The sequence below is a fragment of the Oncorhynchus kisutch genome, linkage group LG5 (assembly GCF_002021735.2).
Source record: "Oncorhynchus kisutch isolate 150728-3 linkage group LG5, Okis_V2, whole genome shotgun sequence".
Taxonomy (NCBI): domain Eukaryota; kingdom Metazoa; phylum Chordata; class Actinopteri; order Salmoniformes; family Salmonidae; genus Oncorhynchus; species Oncorhynchus kisutch.
Window position 1 is genome coordinate 56,369,067 of NC_034178.2, and position 19,887 is coordinate 56,388,953.

Consider the following 19,887-nt stretch of genomic DNA (forward strand, 5'->3'; position numbering starts at 1 on the left):
AATCAGTCCCAATGGACAGAAAGCACAATTGTTAGGCTACAGCAAAGTCAGAATGGAAAAGTGCTTCCTTTCCTTCGTCTAGGTACAGAATTATGAGTGTGAGCCACGAGAGAAGAGTCAGTGAGGTTAATTCCAATAAACCTCTCTGTTACGAATGAAAAGAGTGACAGATAGTGATCTGCTTTCTGTGTTGCTCTACTTGAATGTGTGTCTGACTCTGAAGCATGCCCCAGTTGTAGAGATGTAGGATCTTAATTTGATTACCCTGTTGTAGGAGGTCTTTCATGCAATAGAGAAAATGTTAAACTTGTAGTGTATTTGAGGTTTAAAAAAAGGCTTCTGAAGTTTGTCATTTCCACTTTGAAATTTCAGACTTGATTATCCCTTACCCAAAATGTATCAATCCCTACAACAATGTCAATTAATTATAATCCACATAATAATTCATATCTCCTGTCGCTGCAGGATTATGTTCCTGCTGTAGCAAACTGGCTCAAATTAAAGTCCTACATATGTATGTGCAGCAGAGTTTAGGTGTTTGAGAGTCTGAGCCATCCTCACGCCTATCCGGTGACCTTCTAGCCCACGCCAAAGAGTGGCTTAATGAACTTGTAGGCCCAGATGATTCATCTGAACCAGGAAACCCAGAGTTGGATGGCAGGCCAAGACCAGGCCTTGTTAAAGAAGCTTCACCTCTACACGACACTGTCTCCCTCCCATACTCTCTGCCTGCCTGCCTGTCTGGCTCTCTCTTTTATCTCCCTCTCTCGGTCTGTCTATCTTTCACTCATTCTCCATCACCTTTTCAACTTCGTCCATGTCCTTTACTGACATTTACAACTGCGCCCTACTGTTTCACAGGCCCTGCGGACTAGCAGCTGTTCCTGAGCCTGTGACCTGTGACTGACCAGGCTAATAAGCACTGCTAGCTGCCAGTCACAAACCACACTCACCTACAAACAAACCCCTATCAGCACGCATCTTACTGAGGAAAACAACAATTATGTTAATTTAGCCTCACCGTAAATGACAGTCACTCGACAAGTGACTTTATTTCCCAAAAGTCGGTTTACATTCAACTCAGTGCCCCTCTGTGCTGGTGAGAGACCACGTCGCCAGTTTCGCTAACCCTCAGATCTCTGTAAATGTCAACACTAGGGCCCCTCTACACCCCTCTTCTCCCCACTCCAATCCCCCCCCCAGTCTCAAGATGCCAGGGTCGTCTCTCATCTTTGATGTGACATAGCCCTAAAAAGTCAGACAGCAAACACCAGGGCCGGTCATTGGTTTCCCGTCTTGATTTCCAAATATCAAGCCCCCTAGTGCCCTCTACCCTGGGGCGTCCACTCAGAGTGCCTGTCTGCCAGTCAGACAGACCCTCATTCTGCCATAACAGGCCAGCCATGCTTAATACTGATGAGTTCCTCTGAAAAGGTCACACCACAGGGGGGACACACATAGTGTCAGACACCACAGACATGTTCAGCACACAGTATCAGGCCAGGGCTCATAACTGCCTCGTGGTACAGGCTTTGGTTTTTCCATTAATATTTTGAGGTTGGACGTTAGCACATTAGCACGTGGGCTGCACCAATTGCTGTGCTGGTTTCTAATCTCGTTAGTGGGAAGGTATTTCACCTGGGCTGGCCCAGGTTATATTTAAGAGTGTCTGGCCCAGTGCTCCAGTTGTCTTGAGAGATGTGGAGGGTCAACACCTTTAGCTGGCTCTCCATTTTTGATTTCTAGAAAAATAATCCTTTGTCTGATCTTCCTCGTTTTAGTTTTGCTCCACCTTTTGGTTTGCTTCCAGTCTAAGTTTGGTGTGGGTTTTTATTTAGTTGGTGTGTGTCTTTTAGGTTCCAGTTGTTGTTGCTAGTCAATTTCAGTGGACACCCCCATGAGTGTCTTTCAGAGCCCCTCCTAAAAGCCCACCGGTTTTGTTTTGGTTGTTGTCAGTGACTCTTTGTTAGTTCCCCCTTCTGTTTGAGTGTACATTTTTGGTTTTCTTGCTGGGGAACATAACAGTCGAGACACTATCCCAGTGGGCTAAAATGGTTGAAATGTGGTAAAAAAAAATGACTGGTTGAAATGACTTCATTCGGCTAGTAGTTGTTCATTGGGACAGTATAGAGGCATCGTCTATGCGACATTGAGTTACAACATAGACGTTCCATTCTGATATAGACTAGGCTACTATTTCCCACCACAATGGAGCGGATATAATACAATTAGTGAATATAATACTACAATTTACTTCATTTTAGGCAGGATATCACTGCTTTCACAATCTCCATGATGTAGTATCTGTATAAGATATAATATTAGTACGATAGGTGCAGTGATAAAATGAAATGTCATGGTGACATTTTATTGCATGTTTTCCCTATATAAGCCTATCCCACATTGCCCATGGATGCTGGATATGATAAGTTGACTTTCATTCATCCCTGTCTGTGTGGCTCTATGATAATACTTTATGAGAGAAAAGGGACAGAGAGGGAAGGTATGCTATTTCAAAAGCATCAGAATATCATGACAACGTAACAAATCAGTCCACCGCCCAGACCACCACATGTGGTGTAGACTGGACTCGTCTGTCCATATAATCCTCGCCATTTATCACTGAAATTCTAAGCAATATCACTCTGCTAAGAAACATCTCATTAACTCACATGTATGACAGCCTAGAGTGTGACTTTCCAGTCTAAAAGCAATTGGATGCAACAGAATGGATTTTTTAAAAATTATATCCAAGATGGCGTAGCAGTGCAGACGTTGTTTGTCGTTCTCCCATGTAAAAAAATAAATAAAAATCAGTCTGTCTTTGTATATATTTCCATTTTTAAATGAAAATATACCTACCGGCAACCTGCCTCACCCAATGTGATACAGATCTGCTATTTTTAGACCTTATAGCCAGAACCTCCATCAGAGGCTAGCCATCAGAGGCTAACCAGCTACTAGCTATTTAATCATTGTTAGCCACTGCTAGCGGCCTTTACCAGTAGCACAGACACCAGCCACTTTTAGCCTGTTTTTTCTCCACTATAACACCAGATTCCTTCCATAAGCCCAGGACCATTACTCCTGTTCATCGAAGCTAGCTTTGAGCCAGGCCCATCTCCCGGCCTGCTCAGTGGACCCTATGATCACTCGGCTACACAGCTGATGCCTCCCGGACTATTCACTAACACAACTAGAAGCCACTACATCACCGGATTCTTGCCGTAAGCTCTGGACCTTTGCATCGGATCATCGTAGCTAGCTAGCGACTACCGAGTGGCTATAGTGGCTAACGCCCTTGTCCCAAAGCTAGCACCAGTTGCGTCAAGCCAGGCGCATCTCCCGGGCTAGCAAACAAAATTACTCCAGCTACAATACCTCTTTTGCAAACCCTTTGTCGACACGGAGCCCCGCCGATCCATCACGACTGGTTTGCCGACATAATTCCATCCGCTGTGGCCTCAACCGGCTTTTGCCGGACAGTGGTGAAGACACTTCTACTAGCCCCAGCCTTTTTTTTGAACAACCGGTCTCCTCTTGCTAGCGTAGTAACGACTACCTAGTGGCTTCCCTGATTCATCCATTGCTGTTCACTGGACACTATGATCACTTGGCTACATGGCGAATGCCTGCTGGACTGTTCATTAATCACGGTACTACATTTTGTTTATTTTGTTTATCTGTCAGCCCCAGCCTGGAACTCAGGTCATGTGTGTAGTTAACTGACCCTCTCTGCCCATTCATCGCCATTTTACCTGTTGTTGTTGTCTTAGCTGATTAGCAGTTGTTGTCTAACCCATTGTTGTCTTAGCTAGCTCTCCCAATCAACACCTGTGATTGCTTTATGCCTCGCTTTATGTCTCTCTCTAATGTCAATATGCATTGTATACTGTTGTTTAGGATAGTTATCATTGCTTTAGTTTACTGTGGAGCCCCTAGTCCCACGCAACATGCCTCAGATACCTCTTCTGCCCCAGCTCTCACACATGCGGTGACCTCACCCAGCATAACTAGTGCATCCAGAGATGCAACCTCTCTTATCATCACTCAATGCCTAGGTTTACCTCCACTGTACCCGCACCCTACCATACCCGTCTGTACATTATGCATGCTCTGAATCTATCCTACCATGCCCAGAAATCTGCTAATTTTATTCTCTGTCCCCAACGCATGAAACGACCAGTTTTAATAGCTTTAGCCGTACCCTCATCCTATTATACCTCTGTTCCTCGGGTGATGTAGAGGTTAACACAGGCCCTGTGTCCCCCCAGGCGCTCTCATTTGTTGACTTCTGTAACCATAAAAGCCTCCTCCCTAAGTTTGCTTTACTCACTGCTTTAGCACAGTTTGCCAACCCTGATGTCCTTGCCGTGTCTGAAACCTGGCTTAGAAAGGCCACCAAAAATTAAGAGATTTCCATCCCCAACTACAACATATTCCGTCAAGATAGAACTGACAAAGGGGGAGGAGTTGCAATCTACTGCAGAGATAGAACTTTGCAGGCTATCACACTTTCCAGGTCTATGCACAAACAGTTCAAGCTTCTAATTTTAAAAATGTATCTCTCCAGAAATAAATCTCTCACTGTTGCCATCTGTTATAGACCCCCCTCAGCTCCCAGCTGTGCCCTGGACACCATATGTGAATTGATTGCCCCCATCTATCTTCAGAGTTCGTTCTGTTAGGTGACCTAAACTGGGATATGCGTAACACCCCGGCCATCCTACAATCTAAACTAGATGCCCTCAATCTCACACAAATTATCAAGGAACCTACCAGGTACAACCCTAAATCCATAAACAAGGGCATCCTCATAGATATCACGGTGACCAACTTGCCCTCCAAATACACCTCTGCTAAGCATGCCCCTTTCAAGAAATGTAGAACTAAGAACAGATATAGCCCTTAGTTCACTCCAGACCTGACTGCCCTCGACCAGCACAAAAACAACCTGTGGCAGACTGCACTAGCATCGAATAGTCCCCGCGATATTTAATTTCTCATGGAAGTCAGGAACCAATACACGCAGTCAGTTAGGAAAGCTAAGGCTAGCTTTTTCAAACAAATTTTCATCCTGTAGCTCAAACGCCAAAAAGTTTGTAAAAAACACTGTAAAGTCCATGGAGAATAAGAGCACCTCCTCCCAGCTGCCCACTGCACTGAGGCTAGGAAACACTGTCACCACCAATAAATCCACGATAATCGAGAATTTCAATAAGCATTTCTCTACGGCCGGCCATGCTTTCCTCCTGGCTACCACAACCCCGGCCAACTGCTCTGCATCCCCTGCAGCTAATTGCCCTACAGCTACTTGCCCAAGACTCCCCAGCTTCTCCTTCTCCCAAATCCAGATAGCAGATGCTCTGAAAGAGCTACAAAACCTGGACCCGTACAAATCAGCTGGGCTAGACAAATCTGGACCTTCTCTTTCTAAAATTATCTGCCGACATTGTTGCAACCCCTATTACCAGTCTGTTCAACCTCTCTTTCGTATTGTCCGACATTTCTAAAGATTGGAAAGCTGCCTCTTCAAAGGGGGTGACACTCTAGATCCTGCCCTGCCTTCAAATCAAATGTATTTGTCACATACACATGGTTAATGTGTTAATGTTACACTCGCATGTTAATGCGAGTGTAGCGAAATGCTTGTGCTTCAAGTTCCGACGATGTTGTTACCTACCCTCACCACCTGGGGGGGGGGGGGGCCGTCAGGAAGTCCAGTACCCAGTTGCACAGGGCGGGGTCGAGACCCAGGGTCTCGAGCTTGTTGACGAGTTTGGAGGGTACTATGGTGTTAAATGCTGAGCTGTAGTCGATGAACAGCATTATCACATAGGTATTCCTCTTGTCCAGATGGGTTAGGGCAGTGTGGTTGAGATTGCATCGTCTGTGGAATTATGTGGGTGGTAAGCAAATTGGAGTGGGTCTAGGGTGTCAGGTAGGGTGGAGGTGATATGGTCCTTGACTAGTCTCTCAAAGCACTTCATGATGACGGAAGTGAGTGCTAGTAGTAGTAGTCGTTTAGCTCAGGTACCTTAGCTTTCTTGGGAACATGAACAATGGTGGCCCTCTTGAAGCATGTGGGAACAGCAGACTGGGATAAGGATTGATTGAATATGTCCGTAAACACACCAGACAGCTGGTCTACGCATGCTCTGAGGGCGCGGCTGGGGATGCTGTCTGGGCCTGCAGCCTTGCCAGGGTTAACACGTTTAAATGTTTTACTCACGTCGGCTGCAGTGAAGGAGAGTCCGCACGTTTTGGTTGCGGGCCGTGTCAGTGGCACTGTATTGTCCTCAAAGCGGGCAAAAAAGTTATTTAGTCTGCCTGGGAGCAAGACATCCTGGTCCGTGACGGGACTGGTTTTCTTTTTGTAATATGTGATTGACTGTAGACCCTGCCACATACCTCTTGTGTCTGAGCCGTTGAATTGCGACTCTACTTTGTCTCTATACTGACACTTAGCTTGTTTGATTGCCTTGCAGAGGGAATAGTTACACTGTTTGTAATCGGTCATGTTTCCGGTCACCTTGCCCTGATTAAAAGCAGTGGTTCGCGCTTTCAGATTCACGCGAATGCTGCCATCAATCCACGGTTTCCGGTTTGGGAATGTTTTAATCGTTGCTATGGGAACGACATCTTCAATGCACGTTCTAATGAACTCGAACACCGAATCAGCGTATTCGTCAATGTTGTTGTTCGCAATGCGGAACATATCCCAGTCCACATGATGGAAGCAGTCTTGGAGCGTGGAACAGACCTCAGCGCGGGAGCTTCTTGTTTTAGCTTCTGTCTGTAGGCAGGGAGCAACAAAATGGAGTTGTGGTCAGCTTTTCCGAAAGGAGGGCGGGGGAGGGCCTTATATGCATCGTTAGAATAGCAATGATCCAAGGTTTTACCAGCCCTGGTTGCGCAATCGATATGCTGATACAATTTAGGGAGTTTTGTTTTCAGATTAGCCTTGTTAAAATCCCCAGCTACAATGAATGCAGCCTCAGGATATGTGGTTTCCAGTTTGCAAAGAGTCAAATAAAGTTTGTTCAGAGCCATCGATGTGTCTGCTTGGGGGGGAAAATATACGGCTGTGATTATAATCGAAGAGAATTCCCTTGGTAGATAATGCGGTCGACATTTGATTGTGAGGAATTCTAAAATCAGGTGAACAGAAGGACTGGAGTTCCTGTATGTTGTTGTGACCACACCAAGTCTCGTTAACCATAAGGCATACGCCCCCGCCCCTCTTCTTACCAGAAAGATGTTTGTTTCTGTTGGCGCGATGCGTGGAGAAACCAGCTGGCTGCACCGATTCCGTTAGCGTCTCTCGAGTGAGCCATGTTTCCGTGAAGCAAAGAACGTTACAGTCTCTGATGTCCCTCTGGAATGCTACCCTTGCTCGGATTTCATCAACCTTGTTGGCAAGAGACTGGACATTGGCGAGAAGTATGCTAGGGAGTGGTGCGCGATGTGCCCATCTCCGGAGCCTGACCAGAAGACCGCGTTGTTTCCCTCTTTTACGACGTCTTTATTTTGGGTCGCAGGCTGGGATCCATTCCGTTGTCCTGGGTGAAAGGCAGAACACAGGATCCGCTTCGTGAAAGTCATATTCCTGGTTGTACTGATGGTGAATTGACGTTGCTCTTATATTCAGTAGTTCTTCCCGACTGTATGTAATGAAACCTAAGAGACCTGGGGTACCAATGTAAGAAATAACACGTCAAAAAAACTAAAAACTGCATAGTTTCCTAGGAACGCGAAGTGAGGCGGCCATCTCTAAAGTCTTCGAGAGCCAAGTAAAAAAAACTGATCACTGATCATTTCAAATCCCACCGTACCTTCTCCGCTGTGCAATCCGGTTCCTGAGCCGGTCACGGGTGCACCTCAGCCACACTCAGCCATACTAAGGTACTAAACAATATCATAACCGCCATCAATAAAAGACAGTACTGTGCAGCCGTCTTCATCGACCTGGTCAAGGCTTTCGACTGTCAATCACCATATACTTAATAGGCAGACTCAACGGTTTCTCAAATGACTGCCTCACCTGATTCACCAACTACTCAGATAGAGTTCAGTATGTCAAATTGGAGGGCCTGTTGTCCGGTCCTCTGGCAGTCTCTATGGGGGTACCACAGGGTTCAATTCTCAGGCCGACTCTTTTTTCTGTAAATATCAACGATGTCGCTCTTGCTGCAGGTGATTCCTTGATCCACCTCTACGCAGATGACACCATTCTGTATACATCTGGCCCTTCTTTGGACACTGTGTTAACAAACCTCCAAACGAGATTCAATGCCATACAACTCTCCTTCCGTGGCCTCCAACTGCTCTTAAAATGGCAGTAAAACTAAATGCATGCTCTTCAACCGATCGATGCCCGCACCCACCCGCCCGACTAGCATCACTACTCTGGACAGTTCTGACTTAAAATATGTGGACAACTAAAAATATCTAGGTGTCTGGTTAGACTGTAAACTCTCTTTTCAGACCCATAATAAACATCTCCAATCCAAAATGAAATCTAGAACCGGCTTCCTATTTCGCAACAAAGCCTCCTTCACTCACGCTGCCAAACATACCCTTGTAAAACTGACTATCCAACAGATCCTCGACTTCGGCGATATCATCTACAAAATAGCTTCCAATACTCTACTCAGCAAACTGGATGCAGGTTATCACAGTGCCATCCGTTTTGTTACTAAAGCACCTTATACCACCCACCACTGCGACCTGTATGCTCTAGTTGGCTGGCCCTCGCTACATGTTCATCACCAGACCCACTGGCTCCAGGTCATCTACACGTCCATGCTAGGTAAAGCTCTGCCTTATCTCAGTTCACTGGTCACGATGGCAACACCCACCCGTAGCACGCACTTCAGCAGGTGTATCTCACTGATCATCCCTAAAGCCAAAACCTCATTTGGCCGCCTTTCCTTCCAGTTCTCTGCTGCCTGTGACTGGAACGAATTGCAAAAATCTCTGAAGTTGGAGACTTTTATCTCCCTCACCAACTTTAAACATCTGCTATCTGAGCAGCTAACCGATCGCTGCAGCTGTACATAGTCTATCGGTATATAGCCCACCCAATTTACCTACCTCATCCCCATACTGTTTTTATTTTATTTACTTTTCTGCTCTTTTGCACACCAGTAGCTCTACCTGAACATGTTCATCTGATCATTTATCACTCCAGTGTTAATCTGCTAAATTGTAATTATTCACTCCTATGGCCTATTTACTGCCTACCTCCTCATGCCTTTTGCAGACAATGTATATAGATTCTTTTTTTCTACTGTTATTGACTTGTTTATTGTTTACTCCATGTGTAACTCTGTGTGGTTGTCTGTTCACAATGCTATGCTTTATCTTGGCCAGGTCACAGTTGCAAATGAGAACTTGTTCTCAACTAGCCTACCTGGTTAAATAAAGGTGTTCTCAACTAGCCTACCTGGTTAAATAAAGGTGTTCTCAACTAGCCTACCTGGTTAAATAAAGGTGAAATAAAAAATATAAAAAATTAAAAACAGGACCAAGCCTGGCCTGCTGAGGAGTGACGGACTCCATCCTAGCTGGAGGGGTGCTCTCATCTTATCTACCAACATAGACAGGGCTCTAACTCCTCTAGCTCCACAATGAAATAGGGTGCAGGCCAGGCAGCAGGCTGTTAGCCAGCCTGCCAGCTTAGTGGAGTCTGCCACTAGCACAGTCAGTGTAGTCAGCTCAGCTATCCCCATTGAGACCGTGTCTGTGCCTGGACCTAGGTTGGGCAAAACTAAACAAGGCAGTGTTCGCCTTAGCAATCTCACTAGGATAAAGACCTCCTCCAATCCTACCATTATTGAAAGAGATCGTGATACCTCACATCTCAAAATAGGGCTACTTAATCCCTCACGACAAAGGCAGTTATAGTCAATGAACTAATCACTGATCATAATCTTGATGTGATTGGCCTGACTGAAACGTGGCTTAAACCTGATGAATTTACTGTGTTAAATGAGGCCTCACCTCCAGGTTACACTAGTGACCATATCCCCCGTGCTTCCCGCAAAGGCGGAGGTGTTGCTAACATTTACCATAGCAAATTTCAATTTACAAAAAAAAATGTCTTTTGAGCTTCTAGTCATGAAATATATGCAGCCTACTCAATCACTTTTTATAGCTACTGTTTACAGGCCTCCTGGGCCATATACAGCGTTCCTCATTGAGTTCCCTGAATTCCTATCGGACCTTGTAGTCATAGCAGATAATATTCATATTTTTGGTGACTTTAATATTCACGTGGAAAAGTCCACAGACCCACTCCAAAAGGCTTTCGGAGCCATCATCGATTCAGTGGGTTTTGTCCAACATGTCTCTGGACCTACTCACTGTCAAAGATTCCTTGATGCCCTTCCAGACTCCCTCTGCCTACCCAAGGACGTCAGAGGACAAAAATCAGTTAACCACCTAACTGAGGAACTCAATGTAAACTTGCGCAATACCCTAGATGCAGTTGCACCCCTAAAAACTAAAAACATTTCTCAAAAGAAACTAGCTCCCTAGTATACAGAAAATACCTGAAGCAAGCTTCCGACTAGCTTGGAAAGACAGTACCGTGCAGTATCGAAGAGCCCTCACTGCTGCTCGATCATCCTATTTTTCCAACTTAATTGAGGAAAATAAGAACAATCCTAAATTTATTTTGATACTGTCGTAAAGCTAACTAAAAAGCAGCATTCCCCAAGTAAGGATGGCTTTCACTTCAGCAGTAATAAATTCATGAACTTCTTTGAGGAAAAGATCATGATTATTAGAAAGCAAATTACGGACTCCTTTTTAAATCTGCGTATTCCTTCAAAGCTCAGTTGTCCTGAGTCTGCACAACTCTTCCAGGACCTAGGATCAAGAGACACTCAAGTGTTTTAGTACTATATTCCTTGACACAATGATGAAAATAATCATGGCCTCTAAACCTTCAAGCTGCATACCGGACCCTATTCCAACTAAACTACTGAAAGAGCTGCTTTATGTGCTTGGCCCTCCTATGTTGAACATAATAAATGGCTCTCTATCCAACGGATGTATACCAAACTCACTAAAAGTGGCAGTAATAAAGCCTCTTGAAAAAACCAAACCTTGACCCAGAAAATATAAAAAACTATCAGCCTATATCGGATCTTCCATTCCTCTCAAAACTAGAAAAAGCTGTTAGAAAAAGCTGTTGCGCAGCAACTCACTGCCTTCCTGAAGACAAACAATGTATACGAAATGCTTCAGTCTGGTTTTAGACCCCATCATAGCACTGAGACTGGACCTGTGAAGGTGGTAAATGACCATTTAATGACATCAGACCGAGGCTCTGCATCTGTCCTCGTGCTCCTAGACCTTAGTGCTGCTTTTGATACCATCGATCACCACATTCTTTTGTAGAGATTGGAAACCCAAATTGGTCTACACGGACAAGTTCTGGCCTGGTTTAGTTCTTATCTGTCGGAAAGACATCAGTTTGTGACTGGTTTGTCCTCTGACAAATCAACTGTAAATTTCGGTGTTCCTCAAGATTCCGTTTTAGGACCACTATTGTTTTCACTATATATTTTACCTATGTCATTCAAAAACATAATGTTAACTTTCACTGCTATGCAGTGTCATGACTGTCCTGACCAGGTCAGGTTACAGGAGACCACACCCCTACCTATTATCTCTCAACCCCAACAGAGGAGGAGAGATCTAGGGGTTTGAAGATGTGGGGGTTTTATGACCCCTCACGCCCCTGGTAAATCTCAGGCCACAGACAAATTCCTTTGTCCTGCTACTATGGAGAACCAGCCGCAGAACATTAAACATGAAATAAAGGGACTTTGGAACAATGGTTTCCGTCAGCCACAATGGTGGTCATGACGATAGATGGAATATGAAAATGTATGTCATTTTTGTTTTGTTATTAAAGGTTAATAGATGACGTTATTACGAAAACATTGTAACGTGAAGAGTTTTCCTAGTATATGCTTGATGTTTATACATTGTACGTTGTATGGAAAATATCAAAATCAAAGAGAATGTTTTGGGGAAGATGAAATGTGAAGTTAGTTGTCTAAAATTGGATTTAAGTCAAATCTAGACCATGCCCTCTTAACTTGGTACGCCCAGAGAATTGCCCTAAAGGCGGTTACGCCCACTTCTGACCCAAGGGTATAAAACCTGTGAGTAAAGAATTTCCATAGAAGACTACATGACCCAAGCTGCAGCCAAGGTCTAAAAAGTCAACGAACCCAGAACGCAACACAAGTTTGAAGACAAAGAAATCCTTTTCTATCCAAGCTACGGATGAGTAGCTGTTTCTAAGCGGGTGAATTCAAGCCGGACACCCTTAGCATCCAATCCCAGCAAATCGTGGTATCTAAAGGGTTTCATTCCTATGCTGTGAGCTCTGAGCTACAGAGCTGTCTGTCCTCAGAAGACCCCCTCCAGAGCAAGGGTGAGGGAACAGACCTCTAAGCCAAAGGGACACTGACATCGGGAGTACGATCAGAGAGGTGCGCCCGGAGCAGTGCGTCATCGAGCAGCTGAACGGTCCCTTGAACGGTCCACGCAGAGAATCCTCGGAGATCATCCCCACGTAATTACATCATTATATTCTGACCCATAAGAGCGGCAGTTTGGGGCAAGGCTAGGGTTAGAATAGCATAGCTGACAAATTCTCCCAAATGTATATTTCTCTCTTGTACTTTCTTTTTTCTCTCTCTCCTTGAAATCCCCATTTTGGGTAACACGCGCCATAGTGTTAATCGTAGTTCTAATCAATAGCCTATAATGTGTTTTATCTATGTGTACCTTTTTTCATCATTTTAGCTTTTTAGTAAATAAATATTCAACTAAGATTGGTGTGATACGAACTCATTGGTGAGACCCGGGTCGTGAAGATTCACGGGCTATATGACGTTCAGAACGAGATTGGTAGAGGTAATTGGTTAATTAGCAGCTGTTGTAAAATCGATATTCTGATATTCTTTGAGTTAATTAGGGAAATAGAAACTCAATAAAAACTAGTTTTCCCATGGTGCCCCAGGTTAATGAGTTAATAATTGCTTGATTCAGTTAATCACGCAATTAGAAACTTGTAATCATTCGATGAGCAACAGTCGTCACATTAACTAATACAACTTCACGACAGCGGATGACACACAGCTGTACATTTCAATGAAACATGGTGAAGCCCCAAAATTGCCCTCGCTAGAAGTCTGTGTTTCAGACATAAGGAAGTGGATGGCTGCAAACGTTCTACTTTTAAATTCGGACAAAACAGACATGCTTGTTTTAGGTCCCAAGAAACAAAGAGATCTTCTGTTGAATCTGACAATTAATCTTAATGGTTGTACAGTCGTCTCAAATAAAACTGTGAAGGACCTCTGCGTTACTCTGGACCCAGATCTCTCTTTTGACGAACATATCAAGACTGTTTCAAGGACAGCTTTTTTCCATCTACGTAACATTGCAAAAATCTGAAACTTTCTGTCAAAAATGATGCAGACAAATTAATCCATGCTTTTGTTACTTCTCGTTTAGACAACTGCAATGCTCTACTTTCCGGCTACCCGGATAAAGCACAGTTAGTGATAAATATGGCTGCTAGAATCCTGACTAGAACCCAAAAATTTGATCATATTACTCCAGTGCTAGCCTCCCTACACTGGCTTCCTGTTAAGGCAAGGGCTGATTACAAGGGCTTGCTCCTACCTATCTCTCTGATTTGGTCCTGCCGTACATACCTACACGTACGCTACGGTCACAAGACGCAGGCCTCCTAATTTTCCCTAGAATTTCAAAGCAAACAGCTGGAGGCAGGGTTTTCTCCTATAGAGCTAAATTTTTATGGAATGGTCTGCCTACCCATGTGAGAGACGCAGACTCAGTCTCAACCTTTAAGTCTTTACTGAAGACTCATCTCTTCAGTGGATCATATGATTGAGTGTAGTCTGGCCCAGGAGTGTGAAGTTGAACGGAAAGGCTCTGGAGCAAAGAACCGCCCTTGCTGTCTCTGCCTGGCCGGTTCCCCTCTTTCCACTGGGATTCTCTGCCTCTAACCCTATTACAGGGGTCACTGGCTTACTGGTGCTCTTTCATGCCGTCCCTAAGAGTGGTGCATCACTTGAGTAGGTTGAGTCACTGATGTGATCTTCCTGTCTGGGTTGGCGCCCCCCATGGGTTGTGCCGTGGCGAAGATCTTTGTGGGCTATACTCGGCCTTGTCTCAGGATGGTAAGTTGGTGGTTGAAGATATCACTCTAGTGGTGTGGGGTTATATCCTTCCTGTTTGGCCCTGTCCGGGGGTATCATCGGATGGGGCCACAGTGTCTCCTGATCCCTCCTGTCTCAGCCTCCAGTATTTATGCTGCAGTAGTTTGTGTCGGGGGCTAGGGTCAGTTTGTTATATCTGGAGAACTTCTCCTGTCTTATCCGGTGTCCTGTGTGAATTTAAGCATGCTCTCTCTAATTCTCTCTTTCTTTCTCTCTCTCTCTCGGAGGACCTGAGCCCTAGGACCATGCCTCAGGACTACCTGGCATGATGACTCCTTGCTGTCCCCAGTCCACCTGGCTGTGCTGCTGCTCCAGTTTCAACTGTTCTGCCTGCGGCTATGGAATCCTGACCTGTTCACCGGACGTGCTTCCTGTCCCAGACCTGCTGTTTTCAACTCTCAGGAGACAGCAGGAGTGGTAGAGATACTCTTAATGATCGGCTATGAAAAGCCAATTTACATTTACTCCTGAGGTGCTGACTTGCTGCACCCTCGACAACTACTGTGATTATTATTATTTGACCATGCTGGTCATTTATGAACATGTTCTGTTATAATCTCCACCCGGCACAGCCAGAAGAGGACTGGCCACCCCTCATAGCCTGGTTCCTCTCTAGGTTTTTTCCTAGGTTTTGGCCATTCTAGGGAGTTTTTCCTAGCCACCGTGCTTCTACACCTGCATTGCTTGCTGTTTGGGGTTTTAGGCTGTGTTTCTGTATAGCACTTTGAGATATCAGCTGATGTACGAAGGGCTATATAAATACATTTGATTTGATTTGATCAAATCAAATATTATTTGTCACATGCTTAATTAATAAAAGGTGTAGACTAACAGTGACATGCTTACTTTTGGGTCCTTTACCAACAATGCAGAGTTGAAGATAAAGATTACAAAGAAACAAATAAAAATAACATGGCTATATACAGGGAATAGCAGTACCGAGTTGATGTGCAGGAGTATGAGGCATTTGTATGAAGTAGGCTACAGCCCAGCCAGCCCATCACACCCACTTGGAGTTTTCTGACAGTTTGTGAATAGGAATATTGAATGGCAGATCATAATGAAATAGCCTGTAAATAGACAGAGATAAGAGACATTGGCTATGTTCAGATCTCCGTACTACCAGACCACTTGAAAATGCCTAGCCAAGACATTGCTTCATTCTGAATAGTATGCTAGTGTGTGGACATTCAAACAGAGAAAATGTTATTGTGCGGACAGAAAATGAGGTGTAAGGTTCAACAGATGTGGCCATTGTATAAGGCCTGGCCAGGCGTTGCACTGGACTAGTGGACTTGTCTGCTTCCTTCCACTGTTAAGAGTCTGCACTGGAAGTACACTCCTGGGAGAGAGACCTGATGTCTAACAATAAAGCCCTAATGCTGGAAGACGACATCATTAATAATGGATAATCATATTAACATCACTGGGGGATGGATGGGCCACGCTAGGCCTCGGCATGGCACAAACTCTGGTTGTTGCTGCGTGCACACACACAGCGCAGTCAGACCCCAATCCCCAAGTCCCCAGACACTCTTTACAGTTGTGATGGAAGCCAGTGGAGGGCACACACACACGGGTTGCAGAGGGCAGGGGAGCCATCAAAAATGAAGAAGAGCACATAAGAGCAGCACCTCACAGGACCCATCAGTGGTACACTGTCACACACACACACACACACACACACACACAATCAGCAAAAAAGTAAACGGCCCTTTATCAGGACGCTGTCTTTCAAAGATAATTCGTAAAAATCCAAATAACTTCACAGATCTTCATTGTAAAGGGTTAACACACTGTTTCCCATGCTTGTTCAATGAACCATAAACAATAAATGAACATGTACCTGTGGAACTGTCGTTAAGACGCTAACAGTTTACAGACGGTAGACAATTAAGGTCACAGTTATGAAAACTTAGGACACTAAAGAGGCCTTTCTTGTTGTCATTGCAGGCAATCTCAACGCAGTGCTTTACAGGGAAGACATCCTCCTCCCTCACCAGTCTCAACGTCAACAGTAAAGAGGCGACTCCGGGATGCTGGCCTTCTAGGCAGAGTTGCAAAGAAAAAGCCATATCTCAAACTGGCCAATAAAAACAAAAGATTAAGACAGGCAAAAATAACACAGCCAGGGGACATAGGAACTCTGGCTAGAAGGCCAGCATCCCGGAGTCGCCTCTTCACAGTTGACATTGAGACTGGTGTTTTGCGGGTACTGTTGAAGCTGCCAGTTGAGGACTTGTGAGGCATCTGTTTCTCAAACTAGACACACTAATGTACTAGTCCTCTTGCTCAATTGTGCACCGGGGCCTCCCACTCTTCTTTCGATTCTGGATAGAGACAGTTTGCAATGTTCTGAGAAGGGAGTAGTACACAGCGCTGTACCAGATCTTCAGTTTCTTGGCAATTTCTCACATTTCTCTGAACAAGAATAGACTGAAGAGTTTCAGAAGGAAGGACTTTGTTTCTGGCCATTTTGAGCCTACAAATGCTGACGCTCCAGATACTCAACTAGTCTAAAGAAGGCCAGTTTTATTGCTTCTTAAATCAGCACCACAGTTATCAGGTGTTATAACATAATTGAAAAAGGGTCTTCTAATGAACAATTAGCCTTTCAAAATGATAAACTTGGATTAGCTAACACAATGTGCCATTGGAACACAGGAGTGATGGTTGCTGATAATGGGCCTCTGTACGCCTATGAAGATATTTCATAAAAAATCTGCCGTTTCCAGCTACAATAGTCATTTACAACATTAACAATGTCTACACTGCATTTCTGATCAATTTGATGTTATTGTAACGGCCAAAAAAATGTCCTTCTCTTTCAAAAACAAGGACATTTCTAAGTGACCCCAAACTTTTGAACAGTAGTGTATATTTGTAGCAAACAGAGCGAGCAGTGGCACAAATGAGAGCCAGGAGTGTACAACCACCACTTGCTCCACATCATCTCCCTACAGTGCAGTGACACGCATCAGTTCTATTTCAGATGGCATCAACATCATTTACTTTTAATGCATTTTGGAGTATAATGTATTTTTTTAAAGTCACCAGAAGTTACCTTTTCAGTCTTTCGACAAACAAAATCACCTCCAGGTCATGCGCCCCCCCCCCCCCTCTGTCTGCGCACACACACACAGACAGAGGAGCTAGAAGCAGACAGGTGGTCAGCGTAACGGCGGCAGAATGAGAGATGGTGGTGACTCGTGGCAGTGTGGATATTGGATTGGGCCCAGGGTGCAAAGATTTGATATGGGGGAGCATGTAATAAGTACAGAGGGTGCTGGGCTGCTTTCCGTGACAGGCTGTGAACTTACATTTGAATGGGAGTAGTTTAAAAAAGGGGCTATACTCTCTGTGTGTGTGTGTGTGTGTGTTTACGTGGCATGGTCAAACGCCACAGGGCATTATATGTTGCAGTGTTGTTTACTACACATTCATTACTCATGAATAAAACGTTAGCAGGACAAGTGTTTCACTCCATGACCATTCTCCCGCTCCAGTAGTTGATGTTCACTCACTACATTGTGTTTTGATTCATTGCCATAAGGATCCCCTTGCATCTTGAACAAAATAAAAAAATCTAACAAAGTGTGCGTGAAGAGGCACACAGAACATCAGTGGTTGGCCACACAATACGCTCTGCCACTTGACATCAAATTACTCATGTGTAGATTTATGCAGATGTAGTCTAAGTTCATATTATGATTCAGAATCAAGGCCAAATTGTTTTCATGGATAATCCATCAAATAAAATGTATGTAACAAGGTTTTTATGCAATGTTTGGTTTTCAAGAGGCTCTTATATATAATATAACTTTGAATATTGTAGCCTATCACCGGTAAAGAAAGATAAATAAGAGAAAAGGCAGAACACTTGAATTAAACTAATCATGTCTGGCTTTTTTTTTTTTTAAGAGAAAAAGGTAGAGTGCAGAACCCCAAAAAAAACTACGGGAGATTCTCATTATCTGACAACCACGTCCAGATACAAAATGAACTTGCTACACAGCCGAGAGAGTCAGTGGAGACAGAATGATGTTTCATAATGATGTTTCCCCACAGCTTCTGCGGAGTAAGTCCACACAGATTCTAACACCTAAGTGCAAATCAATGGGTATAACTGAATGCTGTTTTCTTATCATGACACATTTTATATGATAAGGTTAAGGACTGACGGTAAGAACATCAAAATCATGCTTTTATGAGAAGTCATTCTGGTAGGGTCTAGGGAGTCTACTGTCACCAGAATGTGTCACACACACAGAGAGAGAGAAACAGAGAGAGATGCTCCCTATGCAACTGGGAGGATAACTCCCCAGAGATCTGAGCATGCGGAGCTTCCAAGAGAGACTACATACATTCAGAGCCTGATACAGCTCACATAGCGAATCACTGTGTTTAAAATGAGAGGGGGAGGACAGATACAAAATGCCTTCAGAAGAAAAGCAGTAAGGAGAGACACTGTGCAAGCATGATGGATAGGAATGTTAAATACCCAAATAAACATTTTACATTGAATAATACATTGAAATGAAAGTGAATTCCATTCTCTCACCAACATATTTAGGCCTAGTTCATGTGGTGGATAGGAAACATTTCTAATTAAAAAATGTCACAATAAGTGAATACACTGTAGGAATCTATCTTCCTTAGACCGCCACTGCAAACACCCACTGTCACTAGGGATTATAAATGGACATGAACTCATTCATCAAAATGAGTTTCGCACACAATACACACACCAACTCACGCAAATAAACACAATCACTCACACCTACTACTAGCCTAGATTTTTCTGCTTCCCTCAACATTTTCCAACACTCAGAGCTCACCTTTCACCCACTCAGTAGAACAAATTCAATATTTTAAAAAAAAACTGTAAAAGACTGGTTTAGCACTAAAACTGGGAACTGTACCATGACACATAGACCGAGGATTAAATAGACAGCAATCATATGTGACCCGTGTCAGGAAGCTAGGTGTATGTCGCTTGTCACTACTTCACTGGAGAGGCATTTGAATGTTTTTTGGCAGAAATGCCTTCTGGAACATGTGAACTTTCATGTGCCTTAATAACAAACTTGTATGCAATCTGTAAATACAAATACAATTGTTAAATTACGAGCCTAGTTGGTTTAGCCACGGAAAAAAAGACAGGAACCTTCCCTCTAGCCATGACTGGATGAGATAATGGATGGGCTGGACATGCCATGTAGCATGATTTTGTCTATAACATGAGCTGCTCAGTATGTGTAGAAAACCCTTGCTACCACATGTTTTTTGAAAGATATAGTGGCCATTGAGAACTGCAAAAGTGTTGCCACTGCTCTCAACAACATTGCTTCCCTGAATTAAGCAGGCGCTATCAACAAAGATCAGTGGGAAAAAGTACTTTCTGGAGGATGATCGTGCCATGCTGACTCTCTCTGACTCTGAAAATAAAATCAGACGATGAGGAAAAACCTGATTTAAGAACATTTTCATTGAACCAGACACTGTAGTCTTCTGATGAGGGTGATGGGGAAGAAACGCCGATCAACAGTATTGTTGTCAAGGAAGAAGTTGACAGAGTTTTGAACGATGCTGAATGGGTGTAGACAAAGAA

General features: G+C 44.0%; 1 protein-coding gene across 1 annotated transcript in view; it reads right to left on the minus strand.

The window, feature by feature from the left end:
• The window catches only part of LOC109891294 (testis-expressed protein 264), an 86,609-nt gene that overhangs the window by 37,355 nt on the left and 29,367 nt on the right, over positions 1-19,887 (minus strand). The window lies entirely within an intron of this gene.